This window comes from Oratosquilla oratoria, chromosome 39 (assembly GCF_046742065.1).
Source record: "Oratosquilla oratoria isolate Oo_2021 chromosome 39, ASM4674206v1, whole genome shotgun sequence".
NCBI lineage: Eukaryota > Metazoa > Arthropoda > Malacostraca > Stomatopoda > Squillidae > Oratosquilla > Oratosquilla oratoria.
In genome coordinates this window covers 6,860,269-6,882,768 of record NC_134815.1, presented here as the reverse complement: position 1 = coordinate 6,882,768, position 22,500 = coordinate 6,860,269, and the positions used below count along the sequence as shown (strand labels likewise).

The window sequence follows — 22,500 nt, the reverse complement described above, 5'->3', positions numbered from 1 at the left end:
AAGAACAAACTGAAGACTCAGTTATCAAAGTGATGAGACAGAAGGAGAATATTGTAAGAGACTTAGCAGACAAAAAGAAATGTATAATTATATTAGGAATGGAAGAGAAACATAACCCAGATAGAACCACAAGAATCAAAGAGGAAAATGAAAAAGTAAGAAACTTACTAGAATTAGTTCAGGAAGATGAGCCAGAAATAATGAAACAAATCGAAGAGAAATTCAGACTCGGGAAATATAGTACAGACAAGACCAGACCAATTAAGATTAAATTCAGGTCACAAACGACGGCAGAGAATATCTTGTCCAAAACAGGGAAACTAACAACAAGTGAACAATATAAAAAGGTATGGATAAAAAGGGAAATGAATAAAGAGGAAAGAGAGGAGGAAATAAGGAAAAGACATGAAGCTAAGAAAAAAAAAAAAAAAAAAACGAGACCAGAACGGAGACAGAAAAACAAGAATTCTACTGGAGAGTAGTGAATATGAAATTGAAGAAATGGAAAATAACAGAGAGAAACACAAAAGAAACAGAGAATACAATGGAAATAACAGAAAGTTAAAAGTATCCTACACAAATATAGATGGATTAATAACAGGACTGAATGAACTGAACAAATATCTGAAAGAAAAAGATCCGGACATAATGGGAATTGTTGAGACAAAATTAAAAGGTCCACTACCACCCAACAGCATAGGACACAATGCATATAATTATTGGATTAGAAACAGAGAGAAAAAACAAGGGGGTGGAGTTATGTTCCTGACTAAGAAGGATATAAGCGTGAAGAGTGTCACATATGGGAACAATAGAGTAGAGATGATCATGATAGAAGTAAATGATAGAGATAAGAAGAGCAGAAAGTTTGTAATAAACTACGTGCCCCCAAAAACAGCCTCGTGGGAAGAGAATGAACATAAAAGCATGTTAGAAGACACAAGAATAACACTAAACAAGATAATGGAAGATGGAGGAAGAATAGTTATGATGAGCGACTATAATTGCAAAGAAATATGCTGGGAAGAGATGACCGTAAAGGGTGGAGAAGACTCATGGGGAAGTGTTCTACTTGAGATGATTACTGACCACACAATGACACAATGGATCCAAGAGTACACTAGGTATAGAAATGGAGAAGAACCATCGAGACTAGACCTAATAATCACATCAGAACCTGAAATAGTGGAAAAGATAGAATACCAGGCACCAATAAGCAAAAGTGACCACATATTGATAGAACTAGAACTAAATGAGAAAAAACACATGAAAAGAAATGAGCAATATAGAAAAGGAAGATTGATGTATGAAAAAGCAAAATTTGATAAAATAAGAGAATTCTTCCAAAATGAAAACTGGGAAAGAATACATAAAGAAGATACAACAGTAGAAGAGAAATGGAATATTTTGACAAAAATCTATAAAAAAGGAATAGAAAAGTATGTCCTTAGACAAAAACAAGAAAAAGAATATGTAAAGTGTTGGTACAATAAAAGTTGTAGGGAGATAAAAGACAAAAGAGACAAAGCTTGGGCCAAATGGAAGAAAAATAAAAGACCTGAAAAATGGAAAATATATACTTGTTATAGAAATGAATATGTACAAGCGTGCAGAGAGGAAAAGAGAAAATATGAAAAAGATGTCATAGAAAAATGTAAAGATCAACCAAAACTATTCTACAGATTTGTAAACAACAAACTGAAAAACAAACAAGATTTGGAGAGGAAATACACAGAGGAAATTGAAATGGCGGAAATTATGAACAAACATTTTAAATCTGTGTTTACAAGGGAGAACATACAACCTGAAGAGATTGAATGGAAAGAGAAAGTCCCCCCTATGAAAGAAATAGAAGTAACAAAGAATGAAATATTGAAACACTTGAGTAATCTTGATGTCAGAAAATCGCATGGACCAGATGAAATAGCAAACTGGATTCTGAAAGAATGCAGGAATGAACTGGCAGACATAATACATAGCATAATAAACAGTTCCTTGAAAGAAGGTAAAGTTCCAGAAGATTGGAAAAAAAGCAAATATAGTACCTATATATAAAGGGGGAAATAAAGAAGACCCTAACAACTATAGGCCAGTCTCTCTAACAAGTACAATAGCAAAAATTTGTGAAAGAATTGTCAAAAATAGATGGGTAAAATATTTAGAAAAAAACAATGTGCTAAATCCAAGACAATTTGGATTCAGACAAGGACGATCATGCGTCACCAATTTAATATGTTTCTATTCAAGGCTAATAGATATAATACAAGAAAGAGATGGATGGGCTGATTGTGCATTTCTAGACCTAAAAAAAGCTTTTGACAAAGTACCACATAAGAAGTTGCTTAAGAAATTAGAAACTAAAGGAGGAATACAGGGCAAATTGCTTAAATGGATGGAAGACTTTTTGCAAGAAAGAAAAATGAGAGTAGTGATAAGAGACCAGTACTCAAAATGGTATGAAGTAATAAGTGGTGTTCCACAAGGAACAGTGCTGGCCCCAATAATGTTTGTTATATATATTAATGATCTGGATGAAGGAATTAAAAGTTATATGAGCTTCTTTGCAGATGATGCAAAACAATTAAAAAAAAGTGAACACGGAAGAAGATTGTGAATCACTACAGAGTGATCTAAATAAAGTACAGGAATGGAGTAGGAAGTGGGAGATGGAGTTCAATACAAAGAAATGTAGTATAATGGAATTTGGAAAAAGTAAAAACAGAATAACAGGACCATATAAATTGGGAGAGAAAAAATAATTTAAAAAAAGTAGAAAATGAAAAAGACCTGGGAGTCATTGTTATGAATATGTCACCTGAGAAACATATGAATAAGATTTTTGGAGAAACCTATAATTTAATAAGAACAATCAAAGTTGCATTTACATACCTGGATGAAGAAATGGTGAAGAAAATTCTAATCACCCTGATAAGACCAAGATTGGAATATGCAGCAACGATATGGTCACCAAGTACAAAAAAATGTATAAAAAAAACTTGAAAGAATACAAAGAGCAATTACAAAATTGGCACCTACACTCTCAAAACTATCATATGAAGAGAGACTAGAAAAACTTGAACTACAGACACTAGAGCAAAGAAGAGAGAGAGGAGATTTGATAGCTATTTACAGAATCATGAAAGGCATAGAAATTACTGACAGAGAGAATCTGATAAAATGGGATGACAGAAATACAAGAGGACACGGAAAGAAAATAAAAAAAGACAGCTATAGAAGAGATTTGAAAAAGAACAGCTTTCCACACAGAGTAATAGACAGTTGGAACAAGTTAGATGAGAAAATGGTGTGTGCAAAAACAATACATGAATTTAAAAATTGTTTAGATAAAATGAGAAATGAAGACGGGACCCCACGAGCATAGCTCCCCTTCCCGTAAAATACAACTAGGTAAATACAACTAGGTAAATACACACACACACACACACACACACACACACACACACACACACACACACACACACACACACACACACACACACACACACACACACTTTCAACGAACGGACGGCTTGAAGAACGTTCTGAAGAAAAGTGCAGATTGTGGATCCCAACGCAAAGAGAAGTGCCTTTTTGTATTTACAGGGTGGGGGGAAATTGCTCGTGGGGTAGTGGGAAAGTAAGGAAAGAGGAGAAGGGGAGGGATTGCTGGGGAAATGGAAGGTAATGAGGAAGTAGAGGACTTGGCCTTAACAGACCGCCGAAAAGTAAACAAGCGACCGCAAGACGAGCTGGAGGACGACGGAATGTCTAATAAGAATGTAAAGATTAGAAGTATAGATAGGAACAATACAGTAGAAAGTGATGAGAATATTTTCAAGGGATTTAAAGAGAGTGGGGGGGACACAAACCCCCCCCCCCGACTGACAAGACTAGAGAAGAAGGTTGATAAGGTGATCGAGGACTTGGAGAGTAGGTTAGGTCATATGAACACCATTTTACAAAGGGTTGAAAGATTGGAAGAACTAGAAAAGGCGAATAAAAACTTAACTGATGAAATAGAAGACCTAAAAAGACAGTTAAGAGATGTAAAGGTGGAGAATGAGGAATTGAAGAAGAATAGTAAAGAAAACAGAGACAATAGCTAAAGAAAGTAAAAATTGGAAGAAAACCCAAGAAGGAAATAAGGTTTCATTCACTGACATAGTCAAACAGCAATTGAAAGAACATACTGAAGACTCAGTTATTAAAGTGATGAGACAAAAGGAGAATATAGTAAGAGATTTAGCAGACAAGAAGAAATGTATAATTATATTAGGAATGGAAGAGAAACACAACACAGATAGAACCACAAGAATCAAAGAGGAAAATGAAAAAGTAAGCCAATTACTAGAATCAGTTCAGGAAGATGAACCAGAAATAATGAAACAAATCGAAGAGAAATTTAGACTCGGAAAGTATAGCACAGACAAGACCAGACCAATTAAGATTAAATTCAAGTCACAAATGACGGCAGAGAATATCTTATCCAAAACAGGGAAACTAGCAACAAGTGAACAATACAAAAAGATATGGATAAAAAGAGAAATGAATAAAGAGGAAAGAGAGGAAGAAAAGCAGAAAAGACTGGAAGCTAAGGCAAAAAACGAGAACAGAACGGAGTCAGAGAAAGAGAGATTCTATTGGAGAGTAGTGAACATGAAACTAAGGAAGTTCGACATACAAAAGAAAAACATAAGGGAAACAGAGAACACAATGGAAGTGGCAGAAAACTAAGAGTGTCTTACACAAATATAGATGGATTAATAACAGGATTGAATGAGCTGAATGATTATTTGAAAGAAAAAGAACCGGACATAATGGGAATTGTAGAAACAAAATTAAAAGGCCCACTACCACCCAACAGTGTAGGACATGATGCATACAATTATTGGATTAGAAACAGAGAGAAAAAGCAAGGGGGTGGAGTTATGTTCCTGACTAAGAAGGATATAAACGTGAAAGGTGTCATATATGGAAAGAATACAGTAGAGATGATTATGATAGAAGTGGAAGACAGAGATAAGAAGAGCAGAAAATGTGTGATAAATTATGTGCCTCCAAAAACAGCCTCATGGGAGGAGAGTGAACATAAAAGTATGTTAGAGGACACAAAGATAACATTAAATAAAATAATGGAAGATGGAGGAAGAATAGTTATGATGGGCGACTTTAATTGCAAAGAAATCTGCTGGGAAGAAATGACAGTAAAGGGTGGAGACGACTCATGGGGAAACGCTCTACTTGAGATGATTATTGACCACACAATGACACAATGGATACAGGAGAACACTAGGTATAGAAATGAAGAAGAACCATCGAGACTAGACTTATTAATTACATCTGAACCTAGAATAGTGGACAAGATTGAATATAAAACACCAATAGGTAAAAGTGACCACATATTGATTGAACTGGAACTTAATGAAGAAAAATATATCAAAAGAAATGAACAATATAGAAAAGGAAGAATGATGTATGAAAAAACAAACTTTGATAAAATAAGAGAATTCTTTCAACAAGAAAACTGGGAAGAAATATACAAAGAAGAAACATCAGTGGAAAAGAAATGGAATATTTTGACAAAAATTTACAAAAAAAGGAGTGGAAAAGTATGTCCCAAGACAAAAACAAGAAAAAGAATATGTAAAATGCTGGTACAACAAAAGTTGTAGGGAGTTAAAAGACAAAAGAGACAAAGCCTGGACCAGATGGAAAAAAGACAGAAAACCTGAAAAATGGAAAATATATACCAGTTATAGAAATGAATATGTACAAACGTGCAGAGAGGAAAAGAGAAAATATGAAAAAGACGTCATAGAAAAGTGTAAAGATCAACCAAAACTATTCTACAGATTTGTAAACAATAAACTGAAAAACAAACAGGACTTGGAGAAATTAAGACAAGGGGGAGTTGAATACACTGAGGAAATGGAAATGGCGGAAATTATGAACAAACATTTTAAATCAGTGTTTACAAGGGAGAACATACAACCTGAAGAGATTGAATGGAAAGAGAAAGTCCCCCCTATAGAAAAAATAGAAGTATCAAAGAATGAAATATTGATACAATTGAGTAATCTTGATGTCAGGAAATCACATGGACCAGATGAAATAGCAAACTGGATACTGAAAGAATGCAGGAATGAACTGGCAGACAAAATACATAGCATAATAAGCAGTTCCTTGAAAGAAGGAAAAGTTCCAGAAGATTGGAAAAAAGCAAATATAGTACCTATATATAAAGGAGGAAATAAAGAAGAACCTACCAACTATAGACCAGTCTCTCTAACAAGTACAATAGCAAAAATTTGTGAAAGAATTATCAAAAGTAGATGGTTAAAATATTTAGAAAAAAACAACGTACTAAATCCAAGGCAATTTGGATTCAGACAAGGACGATCATGCGTCACCAATTTAATATGTTTCTATTCAAGGCTAATAGATATAATACAAGAAAGAGATGGATGGGCTGATTGTGCATTTCTAGACCTAAAAAAAGCTTTTGACAAAGTACCACATAAGAAGTTGCTTAAGAAACTAGAATCTGAAGGAGGAATACAAGGTAAATTACTAAATTGGATGGAAGACTTTTTGCAAGAAAGAAAAATGAGAGTAGTGATAAGAAACCAGCACTCAAAATGGAATGAAGTAATAAGCGGTGTCCCGCAGGGAACAGTCCTGGCCCCAATAATGTTTGCTATATATATTAATGATATGGATGAAGGAATTGAAAGCTATATGAGCTTCTTTGCAGACGATGCAAAACTACTGAAAAGAGTGAACACGGAAGAAGATTGTGAATCACTACAGAGAGATCTAAATAAAGTACAGGAATGGAGTAGGAAGTGGGAGATGGAGTTCAATACAAAAAAGTGTAGTATAATGGAATTTGGAAAAAGCAAAAACAGAATAACAGGATCATATAATTTGGGAGAAGAAGGAATAAAAAAAGTAGAAAATGAGAAGGACCTGGGAGTCATTGTTATGAATAATATGTCACCTGAAAAACATATAAATAAGATTTTTGGAGAAACTTATAATTTGATAAGAACAATCAAAGTGGCATTTACATACCTGGATGAAGAAATGGTGAGGAAAATCCTAATCACCCTGATAAGACCAAGATTAGAATATGCAGCAACAATATGGTCACCAAGTACAAAAAAATGTATAAAAAAACTTGAAAGAATACAAAGAGCAATTACAAAACTGGCACCAACACTCTCAAAACTATCATATGAAGAGAGACTACAAAAACTTGAACTACAGACACTAGAGCAAAGAAGAGAGAGAGGAGATTTGATAGCTATTTACAGAATCATGAAAGGCATAGAAATTACTGACAGAGAGAATCTGATAAAATGGGATGACAGAAATACAAGAGGACACGGAAAGAAAATAAAAAAAGACAGCTATAGAAGAGATTTGAAAAAGAACAGCTTTCCACACAGAGTAATAGACAGTTGGAACAAGTTAGATGAGAAAATGGTGTGTGCAAAAACAATACATGAATTTAAAAATTGTTTAGATAAAATGAGAAATGAAGACGGGACCCTACGAGCATAGCTCCCCTTCCCGTAAAATACAACTAGGTAAATACAACTAGGTAAATACACACACACACACACACACACACATATATATATATATATATATATATGTATGTATAATATATATATATATATATATATATATATATATATATATATATACATACGTATATGAAGAAGCTGGATGTGTTTATGGCTGTTGATGTGACAAAGGAAGTGAGAGCAAGCAATGGCCTGAGGTGGGGGTAATGATAGAGAAGCTATTGGTAGTGTGGATAAAAGAGAAAATGTATGTTGGAGGCTATCATATGTGAAAAGGAAAGTCGTTTACATGCTGATTTGTCAAAAAAGAAGAGCATAGTTCACATTCTGAAGACGAACCATTCAAGATTATTCGTGGATGGTTCGACAAACTAAAAAAGAGAATAAGTATCCATAGTGTCATATGACATGGTGCAACCCATTCCCTCCTCCCCCTCCCTCTTCAGTGTCCCTTGCACGCCATGAAGACCCGCCAACATGGTAATGTGGATTTCATTGTTTTATTATTTCTTTTTTTTACTTTATAATCATATATCTGTTTTATATCTTTATTTTGTGTTTAATCTGTACACAAATCACAAACCTTTACTAACATGCTAGAAAATAGGGGCTTTTGTTGAGGCTGGAACCAATTATTCATATTTCCTTATTTCTAATGGGGAAATTAGTTTCCAAATACTGTACTATTCATCTTGCAGTTGTATATCTGGAGAACAACATTTATGCCAAAATGTGCATATATCCTTCATTTTTTTCTCTATATACTAACACCATTCTGTTTGACAGCAGTAACAGTTGCAGAATAAAGGACAAAACTCAATACTTAGTAACACCATACTGAAATATCACATTGCACAACAAAAAGATCCTTAAAAGTGGCAGTTTGCCGACAAGATTGACGAGATAAACACCATATGAGGACAGAGCCTTTATTTGTACGACGTTTCGCTTATTACAGCTTTTTCAAGTACAAGTTGAGTTACAAATGCTTGAGATTAAATAAGGGGAAAGGAGGGAACGGGGAGAGAAAAGGGGGGGGAAGGAAGAGGAGGAGAAGGAGGAGGAGAAGGGGGGGGGATTGGACACTGGGAAAGGATGAGAATGCTGGCCCAAACGTCCGTGGGCGAAATGTCCACAAAGGGTGGTTTAGATATTTAATATTTTGCTGGCCATGGGTATTAGGGGAATAATGTGAGGCGAGATGTTAAACATGCCCCTATTTTGTTCAATAGTGTTCGTTCCTTGAATGATTGCTGCTTCTAAACACTTCCTGCGGATTTTGTCTGGTTCCCGTATCAGCAGCTCTGCATTCTTCCAGTCCATAAGATGGTTTTCCTTGTTTCTATGTGTCACACATGCATTGGTGGTGACATCATGTTTAACATCTCGCCTCACATTATTCCCCTAATACCCATGGCCAGCAAAATATTAAATATCTAAACCACCCTTTGTGGACATTTCGCCCTCGGACGTTTGGGCCAGCATTCTCATCCTTTCCCAGTGTCCAATCCCCCCCCCTTCTCTTCCTCCTCCTCTTCCTTACCCCCCTTTTCTCTCCCCGTTCCCTCCTTTCCCCTTATTTAATCTCAAGCATTTGTAACTCAGCTTGTACTTGAAAAAGCTGTAATAAGCGAAACGTCGTACAAATAAAGGCTCTGTCCTCATATGGTGTTTATCTCGTCAACAAAAAGATGTGTTTGTACCAAAACTTCGTACCTTCTGGTCTTTGAAGAACACAAAAATGTTTGTCAGTAAGAAGGGTTAGGCCTGCACACAAGGCATTGTGGGAGATGCAGACACCTTTTGGTTTGCCAGTAGTGCCACTTGAATATGGAATAACAGCAATTTCATCTCCATTCATCTAAAAAGATACAAGTCATATTTGAAAGTTAGTAGAGTTGTAATATTTTCTGTTATATTGCAGAAAGGAAGATGTGAACAGATAACATTAACTGACCACATCAAAAAGGAGGGGAGAAAGAGGGTATGAACAAAGAAGAAAGAGTAGGTATGAGGAAAGTAAGATTGACTAACTGTAGGATGGTTACACCTTAAAAGGCTTTGAGGATTTGCTACCATTAGTAAAGTATAGGACCTGTTGTGAAATCTGTATTTGTCATTGATTACAAACTAAATTGCTATGTTGTGTGGTAAACAGCCTTCACAACACTCAAAAATCTTCTTGGAGTAGATATTGATGAAATGTGCACTTTGTTCTTTCATATCTCTAATAATTTTGTAGACAGGCTGTACTAAAATGTGTTTTGGAAATTATTTAAGAGAATCTGTAAAAACTCTTCTGATAAAGTATCATTCATATGTACCTCATCCCTGTCATTTCCCTCTCCTATCACAATCATTTTCCTAGTTCCTCCCACTGCTACAGTGAATCCCTTCCTAATCATAACATTGAACAACTCTCTGATATGTTTTATTCATCTTCTCCTAAACATTCTAATTTCCATTAACATCAGTCCATCTGCACTCCACCTATTCCTCTCTGATATTCCCTCTTACTTTCCTTACTTCCTTCCAAGAACATCTTGTTATTCTTTTCAAAATTTTCTGTCAAACTCCCATTTTACATCTGTTCTTCTCTTTGTCTCCACCTCAAATGTTGCTTCCTCTCTCTTCTTGTAACTCTCATATCCTTCCTTAGTTCAAACTTGCAACTATTCCACACATGTTTGCTTCTGCTCTCCTACTACTACCTTCACCTTCTCATTCCACCATTCACTACTTTTCCTTCTATTCCCTCCCATCCTCCTTGTCCCACAGACCATGTTTACATATTTCATAACTTCCTCCTTAAAACACACCCATTCTTCTACTCCTCCCATCACCCCTCTATCCCTCACCAGCTTCTTCTAGTATTCCTTCTTCTTTTCCTTCTAATTCAATTTGTTAACTCTCAGCACCTCTCTACATTCCATCCTTTTTCCTCTCCTCCATTTTTCCTTCACTCTCAGTTTCCATTCTACCAGAAAAGAATCTGACACTCCCCCAACCTTCCCGAAAATGTGAATGTCCAATGCTAAAAATATTCCTATCCTTTCTTTTAATACAACTACACTCCTTTTCTTATATCCCTTATATTCTTCCTTAGTCCTGCCTTGCAATTATTCCAAATATGCTGCTTATTCTTCTCTCCTACTACTATCTTCACCTCTTCATCCCACCATTCACTACCCTTCCTTCTTTTTCCTCCCTTGTTCTTTGTCCCACACACCATGTTTGCACATTTTGTCACTTCCTCCTTCAAACATATCCATTTTATATCAGCAACTCACAATTCTGCTGAGGGTTCGCAAACATATGAGATACGCTTCGCCCAGCCGGTCCAACAGTTGCTTACGCGCTGCCGTTCCGAACGGTCGTCAAGATTGTTTACCCCGTTCCCTGCTTACTAGTGCTTGACCTGGCATTCGAGTGTTTACGACGCTCAATTTGCAATATAATATAAGCGTTTACGACGCTCAATTTGCAATATAATATAAGCGTTTACGACGCTCAATTTGCAATATAATATAAGCGTTTACGACGCTCAATTTGCAATATAATATAAGCGTTTACGACGCTCAATTTGCAATATGATATAAGCGTTTACGACGCTCAATTTGCAATATAATATAAGCGTTTACGACGCTCAATTTGCAATATAATATAAGCGTTTACGACGCTCAATTTGCAATATAAGCGTTTACGACGCTCAATTTGCAATATAATATAAGCGTTTACGACGCTCAATTTGCAATATAATATAAGCGTTTACGACGCTCAATTTGCAATATAATATAAGCGCTTACGACGCTCATTTCATCATCTAATAAGCGTTTCCGACGCTCATTTTATCATTAATAAGCGTTTACGACGCTCATTTTATCATCTTATATGCGTTTACGACGCTCTCATTTTGAGTATTAACGAAACTCACTAAATTATCAGGTAAATGCGACAACGTACATACGACTCCGTCGGTCACAACCGCTATGGCGTCTTCCGACGAAACGCATACCCATACAAGCAGGAAGTCGGGCGCCTCCTCTCACGAAGGAGAAACAAACCAACATACGCGCAAATACAAGCATAAATCAAGCAGGTCAAGCAACAGTACTTCCCATCGGGATAGAAATACTCGCGTTGGCGCTACGCATCGAAGTCTAAAAGACATGGCAACCCCCCTCCCCCGCCTCCCGACGGCTCCACGTCACGTACTGCTTTCCAAGTACATGACGACTCCTCAGCCCCTTGGCACACAGTACTGCAAGCCATCGCTGAACTGAGGAATGATATGGATCAACTAAAAGCGTTCAACCCTATGGACAGCCTTACTATGCTCGGCAGGTCTTGGATTAAAAAAAACTCCAAAGGCAGGGGACGCAGCACTCCCCGACAATAAACCAGGCAAGTACCAACTTTGTGGCAGGTTCCCTTCGCAGATTTGTACATGAGTGGGAAAAAACACTAGTGATACATATATTCTAGACATAGTCAAACATTGTCACTTGAATATTAATGTCAATGATATCGGTTACCTGTGTTTTGAGAATGTGGAATATAACTTTAGCCTGGCGGAACAAAAAATTAAACAACCACATTCCCTATATCCATATCAAAATGGAGAACTTTGAACAAACTATCAGACTGATAAATGAAGGGGACTATATGGTATCTGTGGATCTTAAACATGCCTACTACTCTATTAGAATAGCAGAAGAACAGCAAAAATTCCTTTGCTTTCAATGGTATGGCAAAGTCTATCAGTTCACCTGTCTCCCAAATGGAATCTCAGAAGGACCCAGACTTTCTACCAAACTCATGAAACCTACCTTTGCTACTTTAAGAGAAAAAGGCTTCACCATCACCAGCTTTATTGATGACGCTCTCATGAGCAGTGCTTCTCTTTCTGGATGTTATGATTGCATTAATTCTACCATTGAATTACTCACAAAAATGGGCTTCTGTTTTAACGTTGCGAAATCTGTGCTAGACAACCAAAAAGGAAGCAGGGCCTGTTACGCCCTCTCCAGGTAACTTTTCGGGTTTTATCTCCGACGGAAGCAGCAGTGAAGAAGGTGAGTTGCATGAAGATTTCCCTATTGGCAGTATTTTGATGCAGTCCTCTAAGGCTTTCGGCCCAGTTGAAGAAGTCTCCGGACATGTTGCCAAACATGTAGCAGACATGGTCAATCAAATATTTGACCACGGCATGAGGGAGGACACCTATAAAGAAATTGCGGAGGACGAGAGTACCAAGAGGCCCGGTAATTGCCCTGCTTTATCCCCAGTTGAGTGCAATATGCAAAATTTGGAGGCGCTAAAACATGGAGCTAAAAAAGCAGACTTACGCATGAAGGAAGTCAATAAAGATATAACTAAGACAGCTTCCATCATCATCAAATCACTTCGGTGCTTGACAAAGTGGCCCAGGATGAAGGTAACGCTGTGGTGGCCCATGAGGTGGGCATGATCGATGGTGCTCTGGCACTGTTAGGTCATGCCAACTACCGTAACAACTTGGTTCGCCGTTTTAACATCAAACGGGAAATAAATCAAAAGTACCTATGCTCTGACAAAGTGCCCATGTCACGCTTTCTGTTTGGGGATGACCTCTCGCAATCCGCAAAAGCAAAATCACAGCCAAATCCCCCTTTCCATCCTGGAAGCCAGGCGCATGGAAGTTTGGAAGTGGGAAGACAAGAACCCACTAAAAGTATCGAATACCTTGGCAATGTCATTGACTCGGACAAAGAGATTGTTACCTTACCAATACGTAGGAAAGAAAAAATTATACTTGGATGTAAACAACTAATAGCTAGACTAGTGACAAAATCAGAGAAGTAGCCAGGGTGATCGGGCTTCTAGTTGCTGCCTTCCCAGCTGTGGAACTTGGAAAGTTACACTATCGTCACCTTGAATCGGCAAAGATTACAGCATTGCGAAGGAGTTATGGGAACTTTGAGGATAAAATGTTGATCACCGACGAAATGGAAACGGACCTGACTTGATGGATCAAACATGTTGAGACCCAACATAGGCAAATAATTCACCCAACTCCTGAAATTGTCTTATACTCAGATGCTTCAGACTTAGGTAGGGGTGGCTGCATAAATCATCAGTCAGTCAATGAAAGATGGACGTCAGAGGAAAAGAAGCTTCACATTAATACCCGGGAACTCATAGCTGTGCTCCTTACATTAAAATCTTTTGCAAATGAGGTCAGAGGAAAGCACATCAAAGTTTTCTGTGACAACACTACAGCAGTTAACTACATCAGTGAAATGGGAGGCACTAAGTCGGTAGCATGTAACAATGTCTCCTCTGATATTTGGAACTGGTGTCTAAACAATGATGCCTGGATCACATGTTCCTACATTCCTGGGAGTGATAATACTTTAGCTGATACAGCATCCAGGAACTTCAATGACAGACATGAATGGAAGTTGGATGAGAAAAATTTTAAGAAATTAAGCATCATTTTTGGCACACCCAACATTGATCTATTTGCATCTAGGTTGAACAAACAAGAGCCCCAGTTTTGCTCCTGGAGGCCAGACCCAGAATCAAATTATTGTGATGCATTCAACCTTAATTGGGCAACATTAGGTTTCATCTACATTTTCCCCCCTTTCTCCCTGATTGCTAGATGCCTGCAGAAGTTAAGAGCAGAAGGGGCCAGAGGTTGGATGATCGTTCCATTTTGGACATCACAGCCCTGGATGGGAGCACTACTCAGGCTGCTCGTAGAAGATCCAAGAATCATAATGAGGAGAAAGAAAGTGCTGGTGTGGCCCCTGTCGACGGAAGAACATCCCATCATGTCCCATACCAGATTGATGGCCTGTCTACTTTCCGGGAAAGCCTGCGAGAACGAGGCATATCTGAAAAAGGTACGGACCTTATCTTGGCATCATGGAAACCCGGAACTAGCAAACAATACAGATCACATATCAACAGGTGGGCACAATTTTGTCATAGACGGGACATCAATCCCACTACTCCCATTGTAACTGATGTCATAAACTTCTTAACAGAAACTTTCCACAGAGGTGTGGGTTACAACAGTATTAACACGGCAAGGGGGGCCCTATCCTCGCTGGGGATAGTTGTGGACGGATGCAGGGCAGGCAATCATCCCCTAGTCATCAGGTTAATGAGGGGAGTTTTCAACCTGAGGCCTTCAATGCCTAGATATATGGACACCTGGGATGTCAAACCTGTATTAACAAAACTGAAACAGTTGGAACCCTTACAGTCTTTCCCACTGAAAGAACTTACACTCAAACTAGTAATGCTGATGGCACTTACACAAGCTGCCAAAGTTCAGACCCTACACTTACTAGTACTCAAGAATATAAGCATAAAGGAAGAAGCTATTTCAGTCTGGTTAGGTGACAACATTAAACAATGTCGCCCTGGATTTAACATTCAGTCTTTGAAGTTCTTTCCCTACACTAAGGACGAAAGTTTGTGTGTGTGCAGGACTTTGCGCACATATCTGGAAAAAACGAAACACCCCCGAGACAAGACAGGGAAGAAGGATGGAAGACTCCTCATAAGCTTCATCAAACCGCACAAGCCGGTATCAAGAGACACAATTGCAAGATGGATCAAGCATGTACTTACTATCTCTGGAATTTACTCTACCAAATACACAGCGAGCAGTGTCCGCTCGGCTGCTGCCTCTCAAGCTAGATCATGTCTGTACCTATACACCACATCATGTCCAAAGCTGGATGGTCAAGAGAATCGACCTTTGCCAAACACTACAACAAGGAAATTGTACAGGAGGGATACCCATTCCAAGATGCAGTACTGGATTAGCTTGGGCACACTAAATTTGAAATGGAAGAATTGGGGAACGACCCCCAACCTCACCTGCCTAAGAACTTCTGAGGCACGACACCCACATGTCTTCAAAATCTCATATGTTTGCGAACCCTCAGCAGAATTGCGATTTGCTGATATAAAATTACTGAAGTACATGAGACTTACCGTAGGTTAGTTGAGATGTGCTTCTGGTTTTATGAAGCAAATCAATTCTGCTGAAGGGTAAGCATTCATATGCCCTCCTCTCCTCCCCTTACACATAACCAACTGGGAATCTCTCCATTACAAAACAATCAAGTTCCAGGTTATCATGTGGGTGCTCTTATTATTCAAAGACTGTTGGACCGGCTGGGCGAAGCGTATCTCATATGAATGCTTACCCTTCACCAGAATTGATTTGCCTCATAAAACCAGAAGCACATCTCAACTAACCTACGGTAAGTCTCATGTACTTCAGTAATTCTTCTTCTACTCCTACCACCACTCTATCCCTCACCAGCTTCTTCTGGTATTCTTTTTCCTTTTCCTCCTCCCACTCTTTTCCTTCACTCTCAGTTTCCCTTCTACTAAAAAAGTTATCTGACAGTCCCCCACTCTTTCCCTGAAAATATGAATGTCCAGAACTCTTCCTATCCTCTTTGATACCACTTCATAGTCTATTCATACCCTATCAACCATCCTTTCCTATGTATACCCATGCTTGGTTCTTTTCCTAAACACTGTATTTGCTATACTTAACTCTTTTTCTAAATACATCTTCAATATCATCTCTCCATTATGATTCTTACCTAACACCCCAAACCTCCCTACTACTCCATTCATTGGCTCATCCCCTACTCTAGCATTGAGATCCCCCGAAAACCACTTAACTGACATTCCTTCCAAAACTCTCTAAACATTCATTGAAATCTATTCAAAATGCCTTACTTTGTTTTTCACATACCCACCCACAATAAACACCCTATCTCCCTTCCCAGTTTCACCTTCACTCACATTAACCTTCAACACATTCCTCCACTTCGCCATACTTTTTCATATTTCATCACAAATTACCAGAGTCCCTCCCTCCCTCACCTCCTCATCACACTCCCAAACTGAAAAACCACCCCTTTAACTTTCATCTATACCACAAACATACATTTAATGACCCAATTTTGATGGTTCTGGCTGGAGTTCTTCCAGACCCTTTTATGCTTTGAGTTCTTAACAGGCGATCCCAGACCTTGGGATTCTGGTTGGAAAACTCCTCCCAGACCCTCTTATGCCTTTGTTTTTTGGGAATGTTCCCTTTGTGACTACAGAGAGTAGGATGCCCAGTCCTATCCCTGTCCCGTTTTTGTTGCTTTTTATGACTCAAGTGGGAACATTCAGTGGGAGTATTCTTTCTCCCCTACCACAGGGTTCGGTGAAAAAGGAGATGAATATTCAGAGAAGTGGTACATACATATACCAAAGACTTTTTTTCACCTTATAAGGGAGGTAGCCAAAAAACAAAGGCATAAAAACCTCTCCCTCCCATTCCATCCATATCGCACTCGCCTCCCCTCCACCCTCTTCCCTCCCTCTTATCTTGGCACCTCCTGGATGATGGGTCATCCCTGCATCTTGTCCACTGCCCTCAGTGAGAAGCAGTGTCGCAAGACACAGCACATCCACAGCAAGGCCGCTTCATTAAATCGGCGTCCCTCCCTCTCCATACCCTCATGCAGAAAAGGAGAAGACGGGGAGAAATCCCTTCAGGCTGCATCAAATTTTTCTCACACATACTCCCTCACCCCCATCCCCCACCCATTCCACCTCACAGATCACATCATCCATATAAAACCATTCTCCATTCACCCCTGTCTTCTGTCCTCTCCCGTCCTTCCTCAACAGACATTCCTCTCTTCCCCAAAGCCACTTTCATCCCATCAATCCATCTCATTCTAGGTTGCCCACTCATGTTCATTCCTTCCACATCTGCCTTCCACACCTCTTTTACTAGTCTTTCTTCACTCATTCTTTCCATGTGTCCAAACCATTCCAATACTCTTTCATCCACCCTATCTCCCAACTCCCTTTCCACCCCCATTCTCCTCCTCACTTCCTCATTTCTCACTCTATCCAGCCTGGTAACCCCTATCATACTTCTCAGACACCTCATCTTAAACACATTGAAACCCCTTCTCTCTTCCTCTCTTATGTTCCATGTTTCTGCCCCATACAGTGCTGTCGGTACAATCACTCTCCTCTTAGCATCCATTCCCAAATATCTATTTCTCATTACACTTTATAATCCCCCAAGGCATTTACTCACTTCTCTCAATTTACATTCTACCTCCACTCCTCCCTTTCCTGCCACATTCGCACCCAAGTATCTAAAACTATCCACTTCCTCCAGTCTCTCTCTCTTAATACTCACTTCCAGTCTGCTGCCACTTTCTCCCCTTGTACATCTCATCACCTTACTTTTACCCAAATTTACCTTCAGCTTCCTTCTTTCACACACCTTCTCAAACTCTGACACCAACTTCCTCAATCCCTCCTCTGATCCTGCTACAAGCGCAGTGTTGTCTGCAAAAAAAAACCCCAGCTGGTTTATCTCCCACTTTTCTCCATTTTCTTTAACCATCTCCAATCCCTGACCCACTACCCTTGCATTCACCTTTTGCACCACCCCATCCATGTATAAATTGAACAGCCAGGGTGACATAACACATCCATGACAGAGTCCCACCTTTACCTCAAACCACTCACTCTCTCAATTTCTAATCCTGACACACGCTCAACTACTCTCGTAAAAACTCTTGACAGCTCCTAAAATCTTTCCATCTATCACATATATCTGTATTGCCTCCCACAAAGCCTTCCTGTCTACCCTGTCATAAGCCTTTTCCAAATCCATAAAAGCCCAAAAAACATCCTTACCTTTTCTTATAGCTTTCTCAAATACCTGGCTTACCACAAAAATCTGATCTATGCAACCTCTACCTGTATTTACCTAGTTGTATTTTGCAGGAGAAGAGCTATGCTCGTAGTGACCCGCAGTTGTATCTTTCCACATTCAGTTCTTTCTTAAAATCATGTATAGTTTTAGCACTCACTGTTTTCCCTTTCAATTTGTTCCTTGTATCTATTACCCTGTGTGGAAAGCTGTTCTTCTGCAAATCTCTTCTGTAACTGTCCTTCTTAAGTTTCCTCTCATGTCCTCTTGTATTTCTTCTGTCCCATTTAAGTAGGTCATCCCTATCAAGGATTTCCATCCCCTTCATAATTCTGTAGATGGTTATCAAATTTCCTCTTTCTCTTCTTTGTTCCAGAGTTGATAAGTTTAGTTTGTCCAATCTTTGTATGTCAACTTGCTAAGTGTTGGTGCCATCTTTGTCAATCCTCTTTGAATTCTTTCTAGTTTCTTTGTTTTTCTTTGTACTAGGTGTCCATAGTGACACTGCATATTCTAATTTTGGTCTTATCAGTGTAACTAGTATTTTCTTTACCATTTTTTCGTCCATATAGTCAGAGGCTGCTTTCATTGATCTTATTGAATTGTAAGTTTCTCCAACTATTTTGTTTACATGTTTGTCTAGTGTCATGTCATTTGAGATAATTACTCCTAGGTCTCTTTCTGGGTTTACTTTTGTAACTTCCTTTGTACCAATTTTGTATTAACCGGATATTCTATTTTTACTTTTTCCAAATTCCATTATACTACATTTCTTAATGTTGAAATTCACTTCATTCTCTATGCTCCATTTCCAGACTTTGTCTAGGTCTTCTTGAAAAGATTTGCAATTTTCTTCTGTACTTACTCTCTTCAATAGTTTCACATCATTTGCAAAGAAGTTTATATAACATTTGATTCCTTCATCTATGTCATTTATATAAACCTAGTGTTCCTTACCAATTACTCCCTCTGTTCCTCTCCTAATCCTCTCAATCAAGATCCTCCCATAAGCCTTCCCAACTACACTTAACAAGCTAATCCCTCTGAAACTACTACATTCACATTTATCCCCTTTTCCTTTGTAATGTGGAACAAAACAGGCACTCCTCCAGTCCTCTGGCACTCTACCCTCTCTTAAACAAACATTAATAACCTCACCAGCCAGTCCACCATCAATGTACCTCCATTTTTCAGATATTCTGCATGACATCCATCGAGACCAGGTGCCTTACCTGCTCTCATCTTCTTAACAACTGCCTTCATTTCATCTTTCCTTATTTCTCCTCCATTTTCCTCACTTATCACGGTCATTTTCTTAGCACTTTCCACTGCAACTATCTTTCCCTCCCTATCTTCCTTCATATTTAGCAATTCCCTAAAATACTATGCCCATCTTCCTCTTAATGCCCTCTCTTCCATTATCATCTCTCCATCTGCACCTTTTATCTTTTCTTCTCTACTTGATTCGCCTCCTCATCCTCTCTTAATTTCTTTCCAAAACATCTTTTAATTATTTTCAAAATTTTGTCGTACTCTTACCACATTTCACATCTATTCTCCTCTTTGCTTCCTTTATCTTATGCTTTACTTTTCTTCTCTTTTCTTTGTACCTTTCACCTATACAATACAGAAAATAGTCCAATCATCCTTCTCAAAGACATCTATGGAAGCCCAAGGTCCACTGTTAGCACTGTGGCTGAGAGTCAACGAGTAAATCTAAAGTAACAACTATAATATATTTCTCCAACTACAAACCTCAATAGGATCAGCAAGGGGAATGTTTGGATCCTTGAGAATCTCTTGGAGGTTGACCGACTCTCCTGAAGCGCCAGTCCCATTTAGGATGAAAGGTATTTTTCTCCTGTACTGCTGGAGTGCCTGGCGAAGCTCTGGTTCAAGTGAAGGTGACCCAATAAGAACCTTGGCTTGGGTGTCCTCCAGTTTGTGTACATGCTCCTCTGAGGAAATAATTATTTCAGCCATCAATATTTTATACATATCATAACCATGATCATCAAAGCTAATATAATCAATATATTTTTAATAATAAGTACTGAATATCTTTATAAATAAGTACTCTATATGCTGGCATATAAGACACTTTTTTATTTCTAGATGTATAAAAAAAATACCCTGCATCTAATGCAGCCCTATTATGGATGGGAAACCAAGCACTATAGGCTAGGGAGTCAGAAGAACATACTAGGTAAGTTAGATAGGCACAGAACTTATTACTTATAAAACATAGAAAACAAACCAAATTATTACAGTAAATATTGTTAATAATAATAGAATTTCCTACCCTAGCATTAAGGTCTCCTAGTACTATTACATTGACATTTCTCCCTAATCCCTCTATGCACTCATTTAAATCTATCCAAAAAGCCTCCCTTTCTTCTACACTCTTCTCACTGCCAGGCCCATATGCACTTACAAAAACCCACATCTCCTTTCCCAGTTTCACCTTCATCCACATTATCCTTGAGGAAACCTCCTTCCACTCCACTACACGTTTACCTATCTCTTCACTTACCACTCCACTTCACTTCACTTACCACTCCAACTGATGGAGTGGTTGGGAAATGTGGAGTTCCAGGAAAGAATCGTAGTGGAGAGTTGATGGTGGAGAGGGTGGTGGATGGAAGGGTGGTAGATAGAGCATTAATGGATTATGTAGTGGTAGATAGGATTATGATAGGAAGAGTTAAGGATGTACATGTGCTAAGGGGAGAGGGTGGGGGAATATCAGATCATTTTTTGGTGGAAGGTAAGTTGAGAGTGGAAGATAGATGGAGAAAGAGGAAAAGGACAAAAGGTAGGGAGGTGCTTAGATTGAACTCTTTAAATGAAAAGGAGGAGTACAAGAAGCTGAGGGAGGAATGGGAGGGAGTGAAGGATAGAGTAGAGCTAGGAGTGGAGGAGGAATGGGGATGGTTCAAGGAGGGAGTCATAAAGTGTGCAAAGATGGTATGTGGAACAAGGAGAGGAGGAAATAGAAGGAAGGGTAGTGAATGGTGGGATGAGGAAACAAAGAAGGTTGTAGAAGAGAAGAAGGAAGCTTTCACAGATTGGTTACAAAATAAGACGAGGGAGTCATATGAGAGGTACAAAGAAAAGAAAAGAGAAGTAAAGCAAAAGGTAAAGGAGGCAAAGAGGAGAGCAGATGTGAAATGGGGTAAGAGTAAGACAGAAAACTTTGGAAGTAATAAAAAGATGTTTTGGAAAGAAATTAAGAGAGGAAGAGGAGGTGAATCAAGTAGAGAAGAAAAGGTAAAAGGTGCAGATGGAGAGATGATAATGGAAGACAAGGCAGTAAGGGGAAGATGGGCAGAATATTTTAGGGAGTTACTAAATGTGATGAGTGAGGAAAATGGAGGAGAAATAAGGAAGGATGAAGTGAAAGCAGCTGTTAAGATGATGAAAGCAGGTAAGGCACCTGGTTTGGATGGATGCCATGCAGAATGTCTAAAAAAAGGAGATACAGTGATGGTGAATTGGCTAGTGAGGTTATTTAATGTTCGCTGGAGAGAGGGTAGAGTGCCGGAGGACTGGAGGAGTGCCTGTATAGTTTCACTTTACAAGGGAAAAGGGGACAAGTGTGAATGTAGTAGTTTCAGAGGGATTAGCTTGTTAAGTGTAGTTGGGAAGGCTTATGGGAGGATCTTGATTGAGAGGATTAGGAGAGGAACAGAGGGAGTAATTGGTGAGGAACAGTGTGGGTTTAGGACGGGTAGAGGTTGTGTAGATCAGATTTTTGTGGTAAGACAGATATGTGAGAAAGCTATAGGAAAGGGGAAGGATGTTTTTTGGGCTTTTATGGATCTGGAAAAGGCTTATGACAGGGTAGACAGAAAGGCACTGTGGGAGGTTTTGCAGATATACGGGATAGGAGGAAAGCTTCTAGGAGCTGTCAAGAGTTTTTATGAGAGTAGTAGAGCTTGTGTCAGGATTAGAAATGGAGAGAGTGAGTCGTTCGAGGTAAAGGTGGGACTTCGTCAAGGATGCGTTATGTCGCCCTGACTGTTCAACTTGTACATGGATGGGGTAATGCGAGAGGTAAATGCAAGGGTAAAGGGTCAGGGATTGGAGATGGTTAAAGAAAATGGAGTAGAAGTATGAAAATCATGCTGCCTACTGAATGAAATATGTGATACT

The 22,500-nt window shown here is 38.8% G+C and overlaps 1 protein-coding gene and 1 pseudogene across 1 annotated transcript in view; one reads left to right on the top strand and one right to left on the bottom strand.

Moving 5' to 3' along the window:
• The window catches only part of LOC143020268 (putative 4-coumarate--CoA ligase 3), a 343,617-nt gene that overhangs the window by 254,504 nt on the left and 66,613 nt on the right, over positions 1-22,500 (bottom strand). The window lies entirely within an intron of this gene.
• On the top strand, positions 14,094-15,416 carry LOC143020269 (uncharacterized; annotated as a pseudogene).